Raw genomic sequence first — 24,809 nt, forward strand, 5'->3', positions numbered from 1 at the left:
CCGCATTTGGCGAGCTGAGTTGGTAAGCGAACAGCATTCTGCCATCATTTGGCCTGTTTTCACATCCTCTCTGATGCTAGCGATCTGTGGGGACAACAGATTCTATCAGTAGATGTTATCTAAATAGTAGTTATATTACGTAATAATGGCATTTACACGATCCATACAAACATTCCCATGGTAAATATGTTCATTGTTACAGAGCTGAACTTTCAGGGACTCATTAATGAGGACCACAACCGCGAGAAATGGTTGAACTCGATTCTAAAATCTATTGGTGGGGAAGGAAAGGAAGGTATGTTTTCCTTAAAGTTGATTTCGATGAAAGACAATATAATAAACCTGAGTGAAAGCGTATTGCAATCCTGAGTATTTGGAAGATAACGAAATTAATGCTCCTAGTTTTTAATTCATGCATTATCGAGTACACTGATATTTATTTTGCTGGAAATCTTAGTGCTTGGGACGGTATAAATATTAAATGCACGTTTCTTGTTCTCCTACGCAAGTTTTCCTCTAGGTGTTAACACTACGGTTTCTTGAAACATAAAAATTAGAATGCTGATAGATTTCTGACAGAATTTGTTTAATTTGTGAACATTCATCAATGTAATCAAAAGAAATTCAGACGAGATCTGCTGAACTAATGAAGTGGTACACTCACAACCAGGCATGTTTTGGCGAACGTAAAGCTCCAAAATTTGATATTGGCTTAACACACCATCTTCATATATGCTACTGCATTTTATGTAACCATTTTCAGGCGTCGAGACTAGCTCCTACAATCATCAAGGTCCAAGCGTGCCCATTCTCTGTTTGTAAGGACTTCAGGTGGATGCTGCAGTCCTAACGATTGACCGCTGCGCTTACGACATGAAACTTTAAACTAACAGTGCATCCTTGCTTCGATATTGCTAATACCAGTATAACCCAGAAATACCACTGCTGGCTGGTCAAGAGGCGAGACTGCAGCTACACGTTGTTAAAAGGTAGAGAATACAAAATTAATAATGTGAAGAGATTACAGATCGTACGAAGATCTCCCTGTAAATAGTATACCGTGTTGTTTTTTCGCGACATATTATTCTCTTCAAAGGTCTTTGGCTAAAGACTATCTTCATACGCCAAGGGGGCGGGTGGGGGGGGGGGGCGGATTGCGCGAGGTTGGTAAGAAATTTCTGATTTTCTCCAACTACTGCCCGAGCATCTCGGTTACGTTTAACTTGAATTCTTGATGCAGAGTCGTGCTAATTTTCCGCACCATCGGTTTCGGATCCACCCATACGTTCTCGATGGAATTGTGATCTGACGCAGTAGAAGGCTAGTCGAGAAACGTAATCTTCTGCAAAATCGCTGCACTATCGCCGTCGTGTACACTTCTGAAAGTAGATAATTCACTCGGCATATATTCAACTAATCGTATCACAATGTTACTCCCAATACTGGGCAACATCAAACCAACCATGTACACTGCGAAGCATTCCAAGTCACCAGATAAAGATCTAATTTCACACTATAAAGGACACATGGTCACTGCGAAATACTAGCGGATATACTAGTGCTCCCAATGGACACCTCGTAGCCAATGTATACTGCTTCGTCAGAAAATTTAGCTCTTAATCAACTATGATTGACGTTAAATTCGGTAGAGCCTGTCCTTCACAGCAACATCCTTATTTTAGAGCCCAGCAACTCCCGAAACGCAATAGCGTGTCTCAGGTGCACTGTCTTAAAAACAGGTTTTGTAGTGATAAGACACGGCAAAGTTCAGTTCCGGCGCACATACAGGATTCTTCAGTGTTCCGATACCCAGCGCTGAGCAGTGTGCTCAGCGACGCTACACCATGCCTAAACCCAACAAATTCCATTTCTCCACAAGAACAACTACTCAGGACGATGAGGCATAATGTCCTTGGACTAAAAGAGGTGGTTCAAGTACCTGACCTTGAACCGCACTGCACTGTCATTTGCTACCACAGAACAAATGACACATCCACATACACACGTAGCTACACCAGCACATGCCACACTGTTCTACAGCCCCCCAGGGGGTCCACAACTCTTTTGTGGATACGTGCGTAGCGAGCACGGGACCCCGAGCTAATGTGGCCTTCCTTCCTTTCCGGGCTGCATACCTTCCTTTTCCACATCCTTCCCTATCCCCCATCTTCACCCCCCCTCCCCTCACCTCTGGCTCTTTCCTTCCCTTTCTCCCCCATTGGGAGTATGGTTTGTGCCTACGTTCGGAGACGGACGCTCGTAAATTTAACGCATTCACCTTCTCTGCTTGTATGTCTTCTTCCTTCCTTTGTCCTTCTCTTTTACTTACCTCTTCTCTTTACCCTTTTCTCCGCTGTGGCGTTTGAGACCTCTCTTCTTTCCTTTCCCTTTCTTTGTTTTTCCCTTTCTCTTTCTTCCTCCCTGTGCTTGTCTGAAGGCCAAACCATGCATTTTCGTGCGTAGTCGGTGACAGGGTAACGCGTAATTCCCCACCCCGAGTAGACAGGTAGGACACGTACGTACCCCCTGGTAATGGCCAGGCCCAGGGAGGGGTGATTACCCGAGCTGATACCTTCCGAAAGTGCCGATTGGTTCCTCCGTCCGTTTGTCAGGAGGTGTGACCTGAGGTGTGAACAATCACCTGAGGCAGGAGTACCCTCAGAGAGGGCCCCCACAAGGGAGGAGCGCGCCATCGGAGACGCCGGTAATCATGGGGGATTCTTCCGCAATGGTTTCCTCACCTTCCACTATGTCTGCTCACAAGCGAAAGTTCACTGAGTCTCAGCCACAGACAGTTCCTCCTTCGTTGCCACAGTTCTTTGTTGTTTCTCGGTCTGATGAAGGTCACGACCTCTCCACAGTCAACCCTTTCATTATTCAGAAAGGTGTCGACGCAATTGCAGGTCCTGTAAAGTCTTGTTCCAGATTACGGAATGGCACCTTGTTGTTAGAAACAGTCAATGCCCTCCAAGCACAAAAATTGCTGCGTACTTCACTGCTCCACACCTTCCCTGTCCGGGTTGAACCGCACCACACTTTAAATTCCTCGCATGGAGTCGTTTATACACGCTCCCTCGATGGATTGTCTGACGAAGAAATTCGGCACTACCTGTCTGATCAGGGCGTAACGGCTGTTCATAGAGTTATGAAAAGGGTTGACACGAACATCATTCCAACCCACACTGTCTTCTTGACATTTGACAAAGTTCAACTCCCATCCAAAATCAAAGCAGGCTATGAGATCCGTTTGCCCTTACGTCCCAAACACTACGCGTTGCTATCGGTGTCAGCGATTCAATCATACCAGCCAGTCCTGTTCCAATCTGGCCAAACGTGTTACGTGTGGCAAGGATGCCCATGAGGGTGCTTGTCCACCTCCATCCCCTCGCTGCATCAACTGTATGGGTGACCACGCTGCTTCCTCTCGAGATTGCCCCATTTTTAAAGACGAAAAGCTCATCCAGGAAATCAGAGTGAAGGAAAAGGTGTCGACCTTTGCTGCTCGAAAATTATTCGCCAGTCGACAGCCCACCGTGCCTCAGGCAGGAAAATACAGCACTGTCCTTGCTTCTCCTCGGCCAACAAAAGAGGCGGCCACCAGACTTGCGACCTCACCTTTAGTACCACGGTCGTCAGAACGGCCAGGGCAAAGATCGCCCGTTCGACCTCACCACTTTCGCCTGCCCACTCTATGGCTCACCCTTCATTGGGTTCTGCTAAATCTCGAGCCCACAAGTCAGACACCAAGACTTCGAAAAAAGAGCATACTTGTGAAGATTTTTTACGTACCCCAACTTCACAACCATTGGTTCCTCCTTCATCTAAACATCATATTTCCAAGAAGGCTAATAAGAAACCCAGTTCATCTCCTTCTCCGCCAAGGCGTGTCTCATCTACAGCACCACCTGGCGGAAATCGCCCTCAGCCGTCTTCTGTGTCGCTGAGGCGCACTGCTGGCGGCCGATCAACCGGCCGATCGCTGGTGGCAGGAGCTGCTCCTGAACAACCTATGGATCAGGATCTTCTGCCTTCGGCTAAATGTCATTCCATGCTGTCGGTCGCAAGCTCTGAGCAGTCGTTGAGTTGATGGCAACCTTGGTCACATTCCTCCATTTTCTGTTCACCCTATGTCCATTATCCACTGGAATATCTGCGGCATTCGAGCCAATCGGGTTGAATTGTCGACCCTCTTACGATCCTACTCGCCGGTCATCTTCCCCATGACCGCGTTGTTCTCCCCCATTTTCAGTCCGCCCGATTTGATCTCCCCTCTGTACGATCTCTTTTTGGACGTAACTGACCTCTTAAATGTTATGAGGGGTAGGAGGAGGAGAACGAGGTTGACGAGGAGATAGTATGGATAAAAATGTTGTTCTTGCCTAGTAATGATTTTGAAATAATTTTATTAACCAACCTAAATTTCTCCCCCGACTTTCCATAGGTCTACAGTACTCTTTCCGTTGTTTCATATGGATTTTGTTGGTAATGAACCTAAGCTTTTCCTGGCCTAGTTACATAGTTACAACTTTTTCTTTATTTCAATACAGAATGTATTTATCTATACTTAGAAACTTTCAAATAGTACTTATATATATATATATATATATATATATATATATATATATATATATATATATATAGTCAACTAACGAAACCAAGTCTTCTAGTATGGCAACAGTAATACTACTTGTTTCAATTACTTTCTGTAGCAGTTGTAACCTATATTTATTTGAAATCCATTGGGAACAGTAATAACGGAAGATGTGGTGTGATAGTTTCAACAGAAATACCGTCACTCATGATAAGATGACACCCTGTCATTCCTTTGGGCGCTGCAGAGGCTCTTGTAGTGGAGCATGCCTCTGCTGTTCTCTCCTGGTTTCCTGGTTGCAGGGCACAATTCCCTGAGCCAAGGGCGCGCTGTTGTTGCTGCTGAAGAACGTCGCAATTTACTCTGGTCCTTTGGGACCTCTGAATGGCTACGCTTCCTCTCAGATGTTACAGCTATGTGGGCTTAATCTGGACTGTTAGTTGCTCGTCCGCTTCCACTTCTAACCGCGATACTCTTCGCTGCGTTGGTATTCGGATACTCGTCGCCACTTTCTGTGGTCTATCTGTCGGAGTTGACCCAAGACAACTGGAATCTCCCCACTCCCATTTCTGTACGGCATCGACGACGTTATCCAGTGTGAAACACGTTAGTTTTCCTGCTTCAAACAATCTTCCATGCTGATTCAACTGTTGTTGTCAAGAATAAACTACTGCGTGCGTCTGAGATTCCGAAATGCTGTTTTCTAGTGTGCCTTCTTCACAACAGGAAAATCGGGAGGATTGTCGTTCATCATTTAGATACCACAATAGGTAGCCATCTGAAGTTTTTTCTACTCCTTTTCAGTTCAAAATTACTTACTTCGACTATACAGTATCCACTGTGCTGCTCCCTGCTTTTCTTATGCAGTTCCCAGTGTTCGTCTTGGTATCCTCTACAGTATACATCATAAAGAGTGTGCCTCTGAGAGATGCAGATTTAATCTCTTACCAGAAACTGTTTTATAGAGGACAATCACAGAGTCAACACTGTGTTCGTCCTCCTCCCTTCCGCCCACACCCCTTGCCCCTGCGAGTCCGGTGCGCTACAATAAACCTGCTATCCGTCTCCGAAGGCTACTAAAACAAGATGATCTTAATCAATAACAAGACGATATTCTTTCGGACAAAGTTTAGGATGTGTTCTACCAAAGATATCTTCCGCAACTTTTTTGATAAAATGAGCAATGGCACGTACAGGATTTGATCTTTCTCTCTACGGCACCTACTCTGGAATATACCTTACAACTGAGCTAATTTGATTTGATATGAACAGGGAAATAAAAACGACGGCCGTAGCCCACTACGTCCCGACCCGAAACAATGTTTAATGTGTGGTTACACTCCTTGTGGTTCTAGTAACGTCAACCAGTGCCTCAAAGAGTAGTAGGAGGCCCTCTACCTGTCCTATACTAGACATACTTTCTTCATGAGAAAAAGGTCAAAAACAGCCATGATGAAGACCCATACTCCTTTAAAGAGCGTAGGAGACGATGCGGGACATCTGCCGTACTAGGCAAGGTTCTGTGGTTTGCCGTTGCCTTCCTCCGACCGTAATGGGGATGGATGATGATGATGATGATGATGATGATGATGATGACACAACACCCAGTCATTCCCGCCGGGAATCGAACCCGGGACCCCGTGCTCGGAAAGCGAGAACGCTACCGCGAGACCACGAGATGCGGACCAAAAAAAAAAAAGCCCGTCAATTTCAGTTGCACAAGGTTTATTAAAATCCGCTTTTTAATAAAACTTGTACAACTGCAACTAATTTGGGTGTTTCTCACTTTTTCCTCACAAAGATTGCATTTTACAGTTGATGATTCCAGCTATGTTCAAGATTGTAAAGATAGTTTCTTCAGGACTTCACAACTAGAGTATTCAATGTCTTATGCTCTCCAGCTCTCACACTGGAAGATTAGGTGTGGTGCGGTTTCGTAACCCTCATCACACAACCGACACATAGGGGTTTCTTTTCCAATACCCATCATGTGCAGGTGTTTCTTTAAGTTCCCATGGCCTGTCATTACTTCTAAAGATGAGTGTAGTTTGTCTCTTGTTTAAGCTGAGGATTGCAGAACCTATCTTAAAACGTGGCTTTGACATCATTAACTTGCAATGTTTCTGTTTTTGAATAAGAGTTCAATATTCTACATGCTGCCTTCTGATAGTCTTTCGTAGTTTCGATTTAACCATCGACTTAGTGATGGTTAGGACAGATTCCGGTCCAATAAATGGAGTCGTTGCACATGTTCTGGCTAGCCTATCAACTTATACATTTTCACTAATTCCTGAGGGCTCAAGGACCCATAGTAAATTTATTCTGCTGCGTTCCCCAACTTCCACAAGGGCTCTATGCCATCCTTCTGCTGCTCGGGTTGATACAGATTTCAGAGCTGCTTAGCTACGTGACTAACTGTGGATTATTGTAGGGTCTACTCAAATTCTCCTTCGCGCGCACCTTGATAGCTGATATCGCTGCCAGCTTCCCTAGAGAGATTGCGCATTCAGGACTAGGTTGTACATCATATACTAGAGCTCTAGTCACATTAATGTGACCACCTGTCAAAAGCCCAAATGAATACATTTTGCAGCACGGACAACTGTGAAACGTGCAGGAAGAGTCAGTGAGGTTCTGGAAGGTACCGACAGTAATCTGGAGCTTACCAACTCTAGTGCCGTGGCCAGCTGCTGTAAGTTTCTCGATTGGGAATCCATGGCGCGAACAGTCCGATGTAGGTGGTCCTACAGACTCTAGAATGGGTTTAAATCCGGGGAGTTTGGTGGCCAGGGGTGTATGGTAAACTCATCCTGAGGCTCTTCAGACCATATATGTACACTGTGACCTGTGTGAAAAGTTGCATTGTCCTGCTGGTAATGCCTTGGCGACGAAGAAGAACGAACTGGATGAACGGATAAACATGATGCCCAATGATAGATGCGTACTTTGTTGTTTAGTTCTGATTTTCAGAATGACGAGATCACTCAGGGAACGCTACAAAAACATTCCCCAGAACATAGTGCTCCCTTCCCCGGCTTGGATCTTTCCAACGATCCAAAGGCGATCTGTCTGATGGAGCATAAAAAGGAATTCATCTGAAAAGGCCACCTGTTGCCATTCAGAGGGTGTCCAGTTGCGGAAATGGCGTGCAAATACCACCCCTCGTCCTCGATAAACAGCGGTTATCATGGACGCATGAACCAGGCGCCTTACGCAGAGGCCCATACATCGCAACTTTCGTTGAACGGTCATTGAGGACACACTGTTGATAGTTTCTTGGTTCATCTGGTCTGTCAGCTGCTCGACACTTGGGTGTCTATTCGCCCATACACATCTTCGCAGCCGTCTTTCAGCCCTGTAATCTACGGCCCGTGATAGCGCCATTTAGCAGTGTACGCTATATTTTAACAAAGACGGCATGAGAACGGTTTAACACTTAGCCGTTTCAGAAATACCCTCCGCCCAAAAACCAATGATCACGCCCTTTTGGACGTTAGATTAATCGTTCTGTTTTCGGAATACGACGACCACACAGTTCCGTTTCTCCTCGCCACGCTTTATGCAGTATACCCTCTACTGTTAGCGCTGCCACCCGCCGTCATTGAGTGGTTATTGCACGTTGACCTTGAACATAGGCGGTGGTCACTACGATCTGTTGATCTATGTGACTGTAGCTTTCCAATCATTCACTGTTTTCTTGACGCCAACCAACAGACCCATAATGCAATGGTCACGCAGAAAAGCTGAGCGGCCATTCTTCGGCGCCAAGGCAGTATTTGCAGTTAACCATCCAAATGAAACTGATGCCACCGTGAAGGAAGCCATCGGAACGATCCATACTCTTCGCTGAAGCTATGATCCCCTGCTCCAAGGTCCCTGTACCGAGGAGACCTGAGAAGGTCGCTGCAACTAACAGTGCACGGCTTCACAGGAGTAAATGCCATCCTTCCACGGCAAACACATTAGATTTAATATTCCGTAAGAAGGAACCTTTTTAGTAGCAAAGGAAGGGAAGAAATACTGTGTGTCTCAACCCTAAGAATGCTCATACGGTCTACCCAAGTATGGGATACACTGCGGAATATTTGAAGCCACAGTCTCATCAATGCCGACAATCTCATCAATGACGTCTTTTTCTTACCAGTCCTTCGATTATCACTCAACAAGTGACGACATTTCAAGTTACCGAAATTTCCGCGTCCTACAATTACCATCCACAGCAATTTCCGCGTCCTACAATTACCATCCACAGCATTTTCCCGTAAACATGGGGTGTTGTCACAAATTCTAAGAGCTGTTTAACATTACATTTATCTTATTTGAACTTCATGGTGTACTGGCATCATGTTGATACATATCTCCACCATCTGACAAAATACGCAACCAGAAACTCAAACATCTTAGTAATGACAACAGAATACTCATCCTTAGGATGCTAAACCGTATATAGTGCAGAAAAGCACTTCCTCTCCCAGTGGTGGTAGAGTATTAAGACCCTACGATCAGTCCCCGTCAAATATGCACTCTGTGAAATGCTCCAAGGAACGGTGAACAACCACTGCTCTCGTACGTCAAATCTGTGGAATATCTGTCTCAACATCAGTGTGGCGCTCGGGAGTTCAGATTCTGCAACAATTAGTTGATATGCTTGGAATCAGCAGCTCTAAACGCTTTCGTGCACCGTCAACATTCAGTCGCTGTATTCTTTGATCCACAGTAAGCTACCGACAGTATTCGGAACTATCCTGTCCTTTCTAAGCTGTGTGGAAGAGGATTCTGGGGTTATCTATTCAGATCGTGACGTCTCAGGCCGACCTCAGGCAGAAATAATGTTGAGTAGCTCTGCGTCTGTTATTCTTGCAGACGATGAAACAACTGTCTGAAAAGTCGTAAAATACATGAGGATATTTCATGATTTCCGATTTACGTTGGTGAAATCCAGCATACTGTTTGCTTGTTAAACTGTCAATCCTTTTAGTTGCACCACAACACCTATAACTTTTGTCCGTTTTGATAGTTTTCCTGCAAGTCGTCGGTTTTGGTACAGTACCACGAATTTTCTCTACTCAAACCACTAAGAAACTCACCAGGAGTGTGTGAACACAATAACGCTATTACTCATTGGACCTCCTCTCTCCGATGTCAGTGTGAAGGATCAGCTCTGAGAGAGCACTGGTGCGCACTTTCCTGCAGTGACATCCCTTGATGCTGCCTTAACGTTCCTCCATAGCTTATTTCTCTTTTATCCATCGTATTTAAACATGCTCCCTACTATTTATCATTTCGTTCAAGCAACAGAATGCTGTAACCAGCATCGATAATAGGCATTCTAGACCGAAAAATGCCGCTGTTTCTTCTCCCTCAAATCACTATCTACAGCTGAGTTTTCTTAGGACGCAAAAACCGCGTCGTAGTTGACGCATCACACTTTCCTCCGTATGGCCGGCCGGAGTGGCCGAGCGGTTCTAGGCGCTACAGTCTGGAACCGGGCGACCGTTATGGTCGCAGGTTCGAATCCTGCCTCGGGCTTGGATGTGTGGGATGTCCTTACGTTAGTTAGGTTTAAGTAGTTCTAAGTTCTAGGGGACTGATGACCTCAGAAGTTAAGTCCCGTAGTGCTCAGAGCCATTTGAACCATTTTTTTCCTCGGTATGAATTGTTTCCAGCTTGTCAACAAAGCCTGCCGAAAAGAGTCCTCAGAGGGATTGACGTTGCTGTATGTGCCTAGTCTAGATGCTCCTATAGCTAGAGTGCGGTCTTTCTCGGAAAGTATCAAGTCTTTTGTCCTCTTTTCTACTCTAGGGGGTGTTCGTTCGATGGTACGTGTGTGCTTCAATCCGTTTCTTATGAACGGCCATTTGTATTGCCCTAACGAACTCTTCAGTTTCCATGCCCACATTGTCATTGACATCAACTGTATGCAGACATTAGAAATAATCCTCAATTTGTTCCAAGCAATATTTTTTGTATCTTGTCTAGATGACATTTACCCTACCACTTCCCCTATCGATATGAGAAGATACTGTAAAATGAGTAGGAGTATGAGGGATGCTCCACGGGTATACTTAATCTCTCTAAAGATGTAAATTTGGATCAACGTCTTGCGAGTACTGACCTGTGTTTTAATTATGCAGTTACCTCTGGGAGCAGTTACAGAGAAGACGGTAATCCCTAACAGCACACACCTCTGTGAATGCTGCAAGGCTGCCTGTGTTTCGCGTCGCAGAGGTATTCTTGCACACTAGTTACAAAGGTTAACTATTTCTAAAGGAATATTGTAATGTTTTCCTTGCTTTGGCTCTTGTATCTGCCATTTCGGATATAGCTCTTGCTGTAATTTCTTTAGAGACAGAATATTACTCGTTTGACTAATTTGGCCTTGTAACATCGACCCAAACGGCTTTGCTGTGCTGGTACAGCAAATAGCTGAAAGCAAGGGGAAACTACAGCCGTAATTTTCCCCGAGGGCATACAGCTCTACTGTATGGTTGAATGATGGCCCCCATTTGGGTAAAATATTGTGGAGGTAAAATAGTCCCCCATTCGGATCTCTGGGAGGGAACTACTAAAGAGGATGTTGTCATCAGGAGAAACAAAACTTTAGTTCTACGCATCGAAGAGTGAGATGTTAGACCCCTTAATCGGGCAGCTAGTTCAGAAAATTTAAGAAGGGAATGGGGAAGGTTGACGTTAGATGTGGTGGGAATTAGTGATGTTCGGTGATAGGAGGAAGAGGACTTCTGATCAGGTGAATACAGGATTATAAATACGAAATCAAATAGGGGTAATGCAGGAGTAAGTTTAGTAATGAATCAGAAAACAGGAATGCAGGCAAGCTACAACGAACAGCGCAGTGAATGCTACAGGTCTTACGATTGCCAGCAGCCGTCTCCTGCAGGGAGCGAGTAACCATTTCAGATGAGTTAAATATTTCTCGAGAGCGTTTAAATGCATGCAACCTCTCGATAGCACACGTGGGCCCTGCACGGAATCGCGAAGTTTGGCCGACAAGCCGATTAGCGTGACGTGCCAGCAATGACAGTCACTGGTTTACTCATGATGACAATGGCGGAGATAGCCACTGAAAGCTAGAGTGTTTAATTAGAAATGAGGCTGCTGGAAAACCGAAGAAATTTTATTAAGGCATGCCGCCATGTAAGGCTCTGAGGACACTGAAGCTACACATATCAGCTTGCAGTACGATATCGCCTCCGACTGCGATGGACATCATCAAAAGAACTACAACACTGAACGGTTAGGAGACTGTCTAAATGTTTACCGAAGAGGTCCATTTAAGGGCAGACTAACTTCATATCGCTTCTTCAGTGTAATTGTTTTACCCACTCTATGTGCATTGCAACAAGACGACAGTTCAAGGGCGGAGAGTATGTGTGATGTTAGGGCAACGCTCGGCAGCTGGTGGACCACGATCCGTAGGGTTTTTCATTGATTTAGAATAGAAGAGACAACTCCCTCATTTTGTGCGTGACTCTGCACTCTGCACTATCTTAGATCAGATAGTTAAGATCATACATTGCTCAGAACAGTTAGGGGAACATTATTTTGAGCGTCTACCATACTTCATTAAACAATAATTCAGGACTAGATATGTTACCAAATTATACATTTATCTTTTACAAATTAAGTGCCCAACAAGATCATTACATCCTCGATCATCTACGTTAAAAAGAACTGTCCGAAAGGTGTAGAAAACAAAGTGGAAACAGTCATTCAGCTCGTCATCATGGGTGCTTTTTATTGGTCTTTGAGAGCTTCAGTAATGTATATGTCCTCCGTGAGCGTTTATCTCTGCCTGACGCCTATATGGCAAGTTTAATGTAAGTCTGGGAATGTCACCCTATGGTGTCCGTTATCATTCTTCAGTGAGAGCCCACTACAGCTTTTGGACAGTCTGTGGTTGTACAGGACCACCAGGAACACGTCTGTAAAGTACGTCCCACATATGAACGACGGAAGTCTGAGTCGTAAGATCCTGTTCATTACAGTCTATTCGGACACGGCGGCTGTAGTGGCCCTTGTGAGATCGTCTAGCAGTGCTCTGGCGGTATCCGTACGACACCGCAATGCAGAAATGGCCAGATATCGATCTTCATGTGGGATTGTAATGCCTCGACGACCTTGTCCAACTCGCCATGTTTACTGACCTGTTTCCGTGCAGTGTGTCCACAACCTATGGATGACACATGGACAGCCAATGGCACCTGCAGCAACAAGACCGAAAACCGCCCTTGCAACTTGCACTGCATAAAGATGTCGCTTTGCATGTGCTTGGTTGAATACAATTCCCACAAATGACAACTGCCGTCTGTGAACCTCACTAGAAAACACTGGTACACAGATAGTCACTTCCATCTGAGGGGTCACCTGACACTAATGCATGACACAGCCAATAGCTGGCGAATGATTTCAATTGTTCCCTACACTGAAAGCGAAGATCTCAAGAGGCAATATAAGACCACAGGTACGGGACGTTGATACAAATATTCCCCTAATTCTTTTGAACATTGTATCATTATCCTTATTATCTGTGTATTCACTTGTTGAATATGTTTCCGTCCATTCTTCGTAACGATTCATGGCAATCGTATGTCTTACGAATAAACAAAGCGAAGTCCTTTGCAATTAACAATTCTCTAGTTTTTATTGATACCACATATGGATCCAAACTTCCCCCAGACCATTCATTTACCTGCCTATTGACGTGTGTAATATTTCAAAAAAGGAAATGAAACTGCCGCAATCTTTATTAGGTTATTCTATATCTTAACACGTAACAGATTGTGTGTTAATAACTTTATCTGTTGCACTTAGAATCAATATAATGGTATTAGTGGGCCGATGTAAGTGCATGTATCCGGCCCATTTATAGTTTCAGATGTTTATTACAAACCCAGCGGCACGTGAATTAACGTGACACGAGCATATTTCTTGTTTAAAACATCTCATTTGATCTGACATCTCACTCTACACGCTTCAGAATTATTGTTTTCCACTTAGGGAGAAATACTTCCTCGATCACGGTGCATTAATACATCTCCAAAATCAGTAATCAGTAGTAATCTCGAATTAACGCCTCATTTCCAGAGAGGGAAGGATGAAGATATCCACAAGAGCTGCCGATTAATTCCTTAATTTCAGGATCTCCTCTCAGCTCCACAAAAATAAAGATTCCAACCTGCCAGCCCATCAGCCTCAGGAACAGAATGCAAGCACTCCCGTAGTTACGTATGATGCCTCCAGCAGCACTCCTTGCAAAAAATGGTTCAAATGGCTCTAAGCACTATGGTACGTAACATCTGAGGTCATCAGTCCCCTAGACTTAGAACTACTTACACCTAACTAACCTAAGGACATCACACACATCCATGCCCGAGGCAGGATTCGAACGTGCGACCGTAGCAGCAGCGCGGTTCCAGACTGAAGCGCCTAGAACCGCTCGGCCACTGCTGCCGGCATTACTCCTTCCCAAAGTACTTAAATTTTTGTCCAGTAACTGCTTGAAAATATCTGCCGACATTTAAAAGCCATCATAATAGGCTTCTATTATAACACAGACAGGTCAGTGCGAAGTTAAACCCATTAACTCCAGGCTGAACAAAGCCCACATTCAACGGAGACGTCCGTCACTTTAGCTGAGTAGTCAGCTTGTCTGACCGCCATGCAGCGCATCCGCATTCAGTTCCTGGATTGATCGGTGATTTTATCCGCCCTAGTCATTATTTCATCATTATCGTCGAGTAGGTTGCCAAATGTCACGCCAACTGAAGAGACTTGCAATTCGGGGGCCGAACTTCCCCAGGCGGGGACTCCCGGACGTCAATGTCGTACGATTTCATTTTAGTGGAAAACGGCTGTGGCGTCTACAACAGCCAAGAGGACGAGGGCAGAAACGAATAATATGTTGCAAAGGATAGTAATTCAAGCCCACCTTCCTGTTGTTTTAACGATTTCTATGACGAACTGTGAGAACCTGTACAAAATAACAAAATATATCGTCTTTAATGATGGAAGAGTTAGGTTATTGGCGCTATTCCTTCAGTAACTATCATAATAGTCTCATTTGCCAACATGTTACTGTACACAATTTACTGCTCGACTACTTGAATAAGGTTAACAGCTTTCATAATGCATTGCACCTTTTAATGCGACTGAAACATCCATATGGTGGTATCATTAGTTCCTCTTTAATGGAGAAAACAGATAAGATAGTTGGAGGCGGTAACATGTCTGTTGTTGTTATCGTCTTCAGTCCAAAAACTGGTTCGTAGCAGCTCTCCATGCTACTCTTATCTTGTACTTCTCCGAATAACCATTGCAACCTACATCGTTCTGAATCTGCTTACGTATTCCTCTCTTAGTCTCCCTCTACAATTTTTACATTTTTACCCCCCTCCCCCCCTCCCCAACCACACACTCTCTCTCACACACACACACACACACACACACACACACTCTTCCCTCCACTTCCCTCCAATATTAAATTGATGGTCTCAGAATGTGTCCTATCAACCGACTCACTCTTTTGGTCAAACTGACCCATAAATTTCTTGTACCCTCAATTCTATCCAGTACCATCTCATTAGTTACGTGATCAACCCATCCAGTCTTCAATATTCTCCTGTAGCACCAAATTTCAAAAGATTCTATTCTCTTCTTGCGTGAAATATTTATTGTCCATTTTTCACTTGCATACTACACTCAGCATAAACAGCTTCAGAAAATGACTTCCTGACTTACGTCTATATTCGATGTTAACAAATTTTTCTTCTGGAGTAATTCTTTGTTGCCTTTTCCAATCTACATTTTATATCCTCCCTACTTCGGCCATCGTCAGTTGTTCTGCATTCCAAATAACAAAATTCATCAAATGTCTCGTTTCCTAATCTAATTCCTTCAGCATCACCACGTTAAATTCGACTACATGATTATCCTTTTGTTCATGTACGTTTTATATCTTTCTTCCAAGATACCGTTCATTCCGATCAACTGCTTTTCCAAGTCTTTTGCTGACTGACTGATTTATAATCTTATCGGCAAACCCAAAGGCTTTTAGCTGTTCTCCCTGAACTTTCCTACTCCTGATTTTTCTTTTGTTCCCTTTACTGCTTGCTCAATGTACAGATTGAATAACACTGGAGATAGGCTTCAGCCCTGTCTCACTCCCTTCTCAACCACTGCTTCCCTTTCATGCCCTCCGCTCATAACAGCCGTCTGCTTTCTATGTAAGTTGTAAATAGCCTTTCACTACCTTTAGAATTACAGAGAGAGTATTCCAGGTAATATTTTTTAAAGTCTTTCTTTAACTCTACAAATACTAGAAACGTAGGTTTGACTATCGTTAACTTATCTGCTAAGATAAGTCGCAGGGTCAGCATTGGCTCACGTGTTCCTACATTTCTCCGGAATCCAAACTGCTTTTCCCCCGAGGTCGGCTTCTACCAGCTTTTCCTTTCTTCTGTAAGGAATTCGTGTTAGTACTTTGCAACCATGACTTGTTAAACTAACAGTTCAGTAATTTTCACCACTGTCAGAAACTGCTGTCTTTGAAACTGGAATTAATACATTCTTCAAATCTGAGGGTATTTCGTCTCTCTCATACATCTTGCACACCAGACGGAAGAGTTTTGTCACATCAGGAGCTCCCAAGTGTATCAGTAGTTCTAACGGAATGTCGTCCACTTCACGGATTTTGTTTCCACTAAGGTCTTTCAGTGCTCTGTCAAATTTTTCTCGAAGTATCATATCTCTCATCTCATCTTCATCTACGTTCTCTTCATTTCTGTAACACTAAATACTCTATATACTCCTTCCACCTTTCAGCTTTCCCTTCTTTGCTTAGTACTGGTTTCCTATCTCAGCTCTTTATGTTCATACAGCCGCTTCTCTTTTCCCCAAAGGCGTCTTTAATTTTCCTGTAGGCGGTATCTACCTTTCCCCTAGAGAAATATGCCTCTAAGTCCTTACATTTTCCCCGTATCTATTCATGCTTAGGCATTTTGCGCTTCCTGTCAATCCAGTTTTTTTTAAACGTTTGTATCCCCTTTTGCCTGCTTCTTTTGCTGCATTTTCTTATTTTTTCTTTTACTTTCATCAAATATATTCAGTAGCTCCTGTGTTATCCAAGGATTTCTATTGGGCCTTTTCCTTTTACCTACTTGATCCTCTGCATCCTTCAGTATTTCATGTCTAAAAGTTACCCGTTGGTCTTCTGCTGTATTCCTTTCCCCCGTTCTCGACTATCGTTGCCTAATTCTCCCTGAAACTCTCAACAACCCCTCGTTCTTTCAACTTATCCAGATCCCATCTCCTAATATTCTGCCTTTTTGCCATTTCTTCAGTTTTAATCTGCAGTACACAACCAATACATTGTAGTCAGAGTGTTGTGGCGTAACAAGCTAGCTACGCCACACTGAGAAGGGAGCCGAAAGGCACGCGTACACACACGCCGACTGGCGTAAAGTCTGGAACAGGATACGTTATGACTGCTATAAAGAAAATACGTAGCTATGGAATATACTTAACTTTATTCTTTGTTGGTTTACAACGTTCTTCTTGAGACATTTATACCATAACTCTCAAACTAGGTAAGGCTAATGGCGCCTTGCTAGGTCGTAGCCATGAACTTAGCAGAAGGCTATTCTAACTCTCTCTCGGCAAATGAGAGGAAGGCTTCGTCCGTATTGTCGCTAACAATGTCGTCCGTACAACTGGGTCGAGTGCTCGTCCGTATCTCGAGACCTGCCTTGTGGTGGCGCTAGGTCTGCGATCACACAGTGGCGACACGCGGGTCCGACATGTACTAAATGGACCGCGGCCGATTTAAGCTACCACCTAGCAAGGGTGGTGTCTGGCGGTGACACCACACAGAGTCCACATCTGCTCCTGGAAATGTGTTACAATTTAAAATCTGTGTCCGAAATATCTGCCTTACCATTACACAATCAACCTGAAAACTTCCGGTGTTTCTAGGTCTCTTCCACGTACACTCTTTGACATAAAACTCGACCGGCGGCCGGCCGCTTCAGAGGCTAAGTCCGCGCCGATCGCGACATGGGACAATAAAACTGGCCAACTCGCTAATTCTCTAAGTCCGGTTATTTGCACAATCTGGCAACACTGCAGACTGCGGCACTTCCTGGAGGAAAACTTGTCCCATGATAGAGAAACACTAGGCTGATTACGCCTGTGGTCTAGCGGTAGCGTGCGTTGTTTCTGTTCGTAATGTCAGTGGATCGAGAGCAGCTGGCATAAAATATTTTTATAGCCTCTTCTGTCTGAATGCTGAAGACGTGAATGTAATGGTAGCGCAGATTCAATCTATTTCGCTTTCTGACACACCGATATCAAAATTTCATCCAGTAACGATTTTGCGGCAGATTTCCTGCAGACTGTCCTCCTCTGGACGCCGTATGCGGCAAAGCTCCAGGATCCATTTGCTGCAGCGGCCGTGGCGACAGCAGCGGCGCTGCACTCCCCCGTTCTTTATCGAAAGCGCCTGCTCCCGCTCATCGCTTTTGATGATTTAAAACGCTTTATTATTAAATGTTGCTCCACAGAAAATTTCTACGATTTCCATTCACGCTCAAAAGCAACGGAGACAGCCGCCCTGATTAGTAGGCGGGTATTATATTACATTAATCGGCAAGAGCTGAGTATGGCCCGAAATTAATTTTATAGACTGGGACGAAATTAAACCACCTCGCTACATTCGATGAATTTATAAATGCTTCATACCTCGTTTCTGTTCCTTTCAAACTCAATTATTTGTGCAACTTTTGGTCAATGTTCGGATGTTTTCGTCAAGCCGGGGTGAGCGTCTGTGGTGTAAAGTGTATTACAGTTCTTGTTTCATTCCTTATGGTAACTCTATGCGATAAACTGTGTGAATACCTTGCAATGCATGCTCTGTAGCAGTGCAGGAACACTGCACATTCGGAGTTCCATGCATGGGTTCATGAAGTATTTAATGTTGATCGGAAGTGATAGTTAAGGTCATCAGATTTAGACCAGAAAAATTTGTCGTTTTGGAGGTTTCAGAGAACGGAAAGGAATTGCTAACGCCGGTGTTAGAAAACGTCTACAGTAAAATGCTATTGCAAAAATTTAGATGAGGGGAACTATATTAATCAACATGTGCACTTCATAAACAACCTTCTGACATGTTAGACCTATATGACGAACAAAACTCAAATTTATATCGTTGACAGTCGCTTTGAATCTTTTCAGGATCTATTTTACAGTGAAGCACCTTGGCATTTGCAAAGCAGACATCCATGATACTAACTTAATTTACTAAGTCGAATCGGACGAAGATTGATGTTTAAAGGCATTCTTCAGATTTTGTATAAAGAATTTTTAGTAGCCGTTTGCAACTCCATTAATTAAAATGGAAAATAAAAGGTTGTAGTCAGCGGCCTCCACCGAGATTGGAACTGCTATGTCATACAGTACGACTACCGCAGCGCACAAGGGAACCTCTTTTTTTTAATTTTGCTTTTTTTCTTTTACTTTTTTTGACGATTACCCCTTTTTTCTCTCTTATTTTAAAGCCCCTTAGGAAAATGGCAATAAAAAAAGGAACTAAGTGCCACCGCCACTTTTCATCCTATAACAAAAAAAAAAAAAAAAATCTGGTCCACTTCAGGCGCTGGCTCCTGACTAAACCTACCCCAAGAGCTGCCTATATACCAGGGGAAATATGGGAATTCAAGGTTAGGGCTATCATTATAAACAAAACAAAATCTTCCTTTTTCTGAATTTTATTTTTGTTTTGATTTTTGTTTTGTTTATTTTTGTTGTGTAATTGATCAGACGCCTTCTGCGCCCCACTGGTAATATGTTGAGTCACGTCTTCTCGAAATTGGTGTGTTCCGTTCAGTAGTTCAGAAATGTTCATTGGTTCAAACTGGAAACCTTCTTCACTCTTGGCTTAACATATTCCAGCTGCGAGGCGGGTCGTGGAAAGCACTCTCAAGGAAGTTCGAGAAAAATTGTATTTTGGGTGGTGGATAACGACGTAATGACGGTCGTTGAGGTATGTCCAAAAATCGAGTACAGAGTCTACAGTTTGTCCAACTAGGTAGTGAATGGCATGTCCGCGAATCCAATTCACAGCATTGGTCTTTGTGCGAGGAAAATAGTCACGTCCCGGAACTAATAATGAAAGGGGAGTATCCGATTCAGAATGTCCCGCGTTAGAAAAGCCACAATATGACGAATAACCTCTGAGCTAACGACACACTGGCGACCACAGACGGACTATAGTCACTGCGATGTTGCCTGAGCCTCAAAACGCAACCTTAAAACACACAAACAGGTGTTACTTATGTGAAGAACGCCGTTCTTGGAGTCCAGAAATTAATTATACTTTCTAAGTGTCTCATCTTACAGTGGATTCTATCGTACGAGTCTTCGATGTGGAAAACGAATGTCAAGTGAATTTAGCGAGGTAACGCCGGCCTACAGCCGGAAGTAAATGCACTATCAGAGTGTTGACAAATACTTGCTACGACGCTGCCATTTCTCGGTTCTCTTACGAGGCAGCTCTTCAACGAAATGCTTGCAGTGATTCTCCGATACGGTCCTTCAGAGTGGAGACGCGCGCGCACGTTTGGTTTTTATGCGGCGTTCTCCCCTGATGGTTTCTGACGTCGCCTTGTGGGCTATGTCTACATTTGAGACATTCAATTATCATTAATCCAGAATGATACAAGTTTCAGCTTCCGGCGTGGAAGAAGGCTGTTGACGCCGACATTATATCATTTCAACGTAGGGAAAGCAAAACGGGTCATTCAATGTTTCTCATTCAACATAAAGCATGTGAGATAATTTTCCGTAACGTTCATAATCATCTAAAAATACAAACGAAGTAAAAATACATCTGAAGCTTATTCGAATTGAATATAATGTAAGATACCGAACGGTTTGCACCTCGATGTCGAATTTGTCCACGTGCAATCTTTTGCAGCATACAAAAAGAATGTCATGATTACCACGAGAATGAAGAAATATGTTGGTACGGATGGAAGCAAGAAGAGACGCAGTCAACAAATATTCGATTCCTCATGGCATTCATTTCATTTGAGACGTAAGAAGAGTTAAAGCGGGATATTACTTTCGTTAACACGAAAGATATACCGCACATATTGATAACGAGGAAGTCTGCGTCTTCATACGTTTCCTCCTTGAAATCTGTATGCTCTCTTATATACTAAGTAGCCTGATCATTGTTTCAGTAATGTTACCCTCTTGTTTGACCCCGTAACGATGAACAGATTCCAAATGCATGTCTCTGCATGAAAGTAGCTGTTCGAACCATTCCTGGGTTGCTTTTCGTGTTTTATTGCTTGAAATTCCTGAAGCAGACCACTGTGCCTTCTCCCCTTGTGGGTTAGGTCTCAAAACTAAACCGCTTTTTATCCAATGGCATAATTTATTCAGACAGCATCAGCACAAGACTGTCAAACAAAGCCTTCCATTTACAGTTGCAACACTCTAACCAGCACTGACCGAAGTGTAATCCATGGTCATGGTCCGAAATTAGCAGCTGTCTGCTACTGTGGCAAAGTCCGTACTACACTTTCGATTCCGCAGCACCATTTTATCTGGTAACACTGTGTAGTTGCAGAGTTGTGCCAGCATGTCTGTCCTCACACTGTCAACTTTATGTATCTCACTTCTCCTGCAGCGTTGATCACGAGGAGCAGAAGTAAATGAGTGTATTCTGCATGACGTAACATTCAGTATTCCCTTCTTTCATAGCCACTCTTCATGTGCATCGATACCAAATAGGAATGTGAAAACTCTTGCGAGTGAGAGAATGACAACAATCGTAACAAGAACAATCAAATAATGAATGATGTTTATTCCAACGCAGAACGAGAATGGCTTTAAATATAAAAATCTGTATCTATATCCATATCTATTAATCTTTGAGTTGGCACAATGCAAATATATTCTTAGCATTTAGTTACTGAATTTAGTTCGGGATGTTTGCAGAGAAAAGGAAAAGTCGGTACTTCTCGCTAGTGTAATATAATGTGAACCAGCAACTACCCTTTCCTTAGAACACGACTCAAGCAGGTCCCCAGGTAGGTACCAAGGCACTGCTGTATTCTGTTCCCTGACATTGCTCTGATGACGGTTAATGCAGATAGTTCCGATTATGAGATACAAAACGTATTGCAGGTTAATTCCCAGGATAGTAACATTAAATTTGCGTTGTAGACGGCACATGAACGTGACGACTACCCATATTACTCATCAGTATAAAAAGACAATATTATGGGAATTTAGCAGGATTACTCAACATGAATTCTGAAATTGGTTGACTGACCGCACAGGTGCTAAACGTCGTCAAGAGTATACGATGTCCTAATCGCACTAGGAATATGAAGATCGTCTTCGACAGCTCACAACTTTCACATTGCTATCTCCACCCTACTCCAGACAGCCCTCGGTGGAGTTGCACTAAGTTTCCGATGCAATGTAAGGCCTTCAAACCGACAACAGACCACATATTGAAAAATACAAGCGAGTTCTCTTGCAGCGTAAGCTTATTGTAACTAATCTAAAAATTATTGGACAGGAACATTGTCCTATTCAAAAAAAGCTGTCCAGCAGGTCCTCTAATCGCTCCTTGGTACAGTCGTTTGACTATTGAAAATGGTTCCAACAAGTCACCACTAGAAAACACTGCTCTGTACCGCAATAACTCAAGATGTAAAGTAATACCACGATACTACAAATATCAGGGAACACCTTATCACAGATAAGACTGTCCTTAAGGCTTGTAAGTTCACATTTATTACAATAAATGACATACCTGAAATGTTACCACTCTCATTATTACGTCAGATTGGTAATGCACGTAGTAAGTTCGTCGTATTCATGATTTCCTCTTCAAAGTAACGTACCGTACTTATTATTTAACACAAAATGACATTAAAAATTTAAGTTATTCACGAGCAGCTAGTTGAGAATATGTATGAACTTCAAATGACACGACGAACCGTCTTGTTCCGCATATGGATTCAAACCCAGCTCATGCAGACTAAGCAAAGATTTCGTTACTGACGGAAACTAACAGTCATTCCTGATTAAGCATACAGAGAGTGATATACCTCGATTTTAGACAGTATCAGTTAGCAAATATCAACTTGAATTGCATAACGCAAACATGTTTAACAGACGCGAATTCCTACCCATAATCTATTGTCCCTGTTAACGAACTACGAGAAATGTTAAATATTGCTTCTTCACAAGTAACTTACTTGAAATGCCGTGAGTTAAAGCTTTGTGTTGGACACGGATTCGAACCCAGAACCTAATCGGATTGCTATCGAAGCACAGTCAAATGTGACATATCGGATTTTCGCGGCAGTAGCTAGATGTTTTAACTGAAATGACGAGACAAAACATTAATTTTTTCCTTCCCAGGTCTCCTACCAGGCACCTATCGCTGTTATATTCTAGAGAAAACGAACGTTAAATATGGGTTTGTTGCGCCAGCAGTGATATGTGAGCATGTTTGAACTAGAAATAATATGACGAAGAGTTCAGCGCTCACTGGGAATAGAGCCCCACATATATCGTTGTTGACTACACACAGAGAGACGTCAGCTACCGAATTTTTCTCCACCAGCTGCTCAGAATAACAAAAAAATGGTTCAAATGGCTCTGAGCACTATGGGACTCAACTGCTGTGGTCATACGTCCCCTAGAACTTAGAACTACTTAAACCTAACTAACCTAAGGACATCACAAACATCCATGCCGGAGGCAGGATTCGAACCTGCGACCGTAGCGGTCGCGCGGTTCCAGACTGTAGCGCCTTTAACCGCTCGGCCACTCCGGCCGGCCTCAGAATAACATCTTGAACTTACAGTCATCTCGCAAATAGTTCTGTGTCTCACTGGGAGTTAAAAACGTCAGATATCGTTAGTGTTTACAACGAATGAAAATACATTAAAAATCAAAATTCTTATCCACCAGCAGATAGGTGTTCTCATGCTAGAGCTTGATAATACATAATTAAATCTTTAGTGCCGGGCCAGGATTCGATCCCATTCACGCGTAATATGTGGAGATGTTGTGGAATCTGCAGTTTTGAACAAACAACAAATTGTAGCCGAGCTGTATTGTCACGAAGGGATCAAATTCCGCGTTGAGGGCGGTCCGAGTTGCATTCCCAGTTCAGAACCAATCTTATCGACATACAGAAAGATGGAATAAGTGTCCTGTGACCATACATAGCGTTTGTTTCGGCACTTGAAATAAATAACTAGTATAAGAAAGGTTACTGGTGATAGAGTTTCTACATGTCGCCACTCCAGACTTTATTGTGGTTCAACCTACCGTCTACTTGGTAGAGAAGGAAAATCATCTTTAATGTGAATTTTCAGACCACACTGCCATTACACCTTCTTCACTTGGTGTAGCCAGGAGAGAATGGGCTCTGTCTCTCCCTATCCAAAATCATTGACAGAAGTGGGAATCCAACCCAGACCATAGGTATAACAACCTACCATCTGTCCAACTGACCACGAAATCCTCTTCTCTCATTTTTCTATCGTAACGCCGTTGCGCCACACTGGATGAGAATTCTGACACACAGGCGTCCTGTAGTAATTTGCACCATGTTCAGTAAATTCATTTACTTGGTTGACCGAATCACCATGAACTAGCTTCCTCGGCTACCCAGTGCATACATTCCACTCTATATTTTGTAATCACCGAAATAAAATCACGTAACTGCCACCTACACAGAACTGCCAACAGTGTAGGATGCAGAAGTTTAAATAGGAAGTGTTCCTTTCCACTTGAGCTATTCTATTGCGCTATCTGTTTGTAGAAAACGTCGTTCAGTAAAAAAAAAAAAAGAAAAGCTGTAAGTGTTTGTCTCTCAGAAGTCAAGACCTGGCCATATGCATAATCTCACAGTGCTGTGGAATCAAAAAGTTCTGGAGGAATAGTTGTCGAGCTCTGGAGCTGTTGTAGCTACGTGTCAGCTAGTAGCGTAGATAAGATGTCGCGAGTTCGAATACATTCAGTGCTACATTTTTTAAAACGCAATTCTGCTGTCTGCTGAAGTTGTCAATCTAATGGAACTTTGAACATACTTCCCTTCACTTCTCAACCCAAAGTAGTCGCATGTGGAAAAAGGGCTAACTACTGTGACATTTTGTTCTGTTCAGGT

The 24,809-nt window shown here is 43.4% G+C and overlaps 1 non-coding gene across 1 annotated transcript; it reads right to left on the reverse strand.

The window, feature by feature from the left end:
* Positions 1–23,384: 23,384 nt before the first annotated feature.
* On the reverse strand, positions 23,385–23,468 carry Trnas-gga. Its single transcript is given in 2 exon segments — positions 23,385–23,419; positions 23,429–23,468. It is a non-coding gene; the product is annotated as a tRNA-Ser (tRNA).
* Between the last annotated feature and the right edge of the window lie 1,341 nt (positions 23,469–24,809).

Source organism: Schistocerca piceifrons, chromosome 6 (assembly GCF_021461385.2).
Source record: "Schistocerca piceifrons isolate TAMUIC-IGC-003096 chromosome 6, iqSchPice1.1, whole genome shotgun sequence".
In the NCBI taxonomy this organism is placed as follows: domain Eukaryota; kingdom Metazoa; phylum Arthropoda; class Insecta; order Orthoptera; family Acrididae; genus Schistocerca; species Schistocerca piceifrons.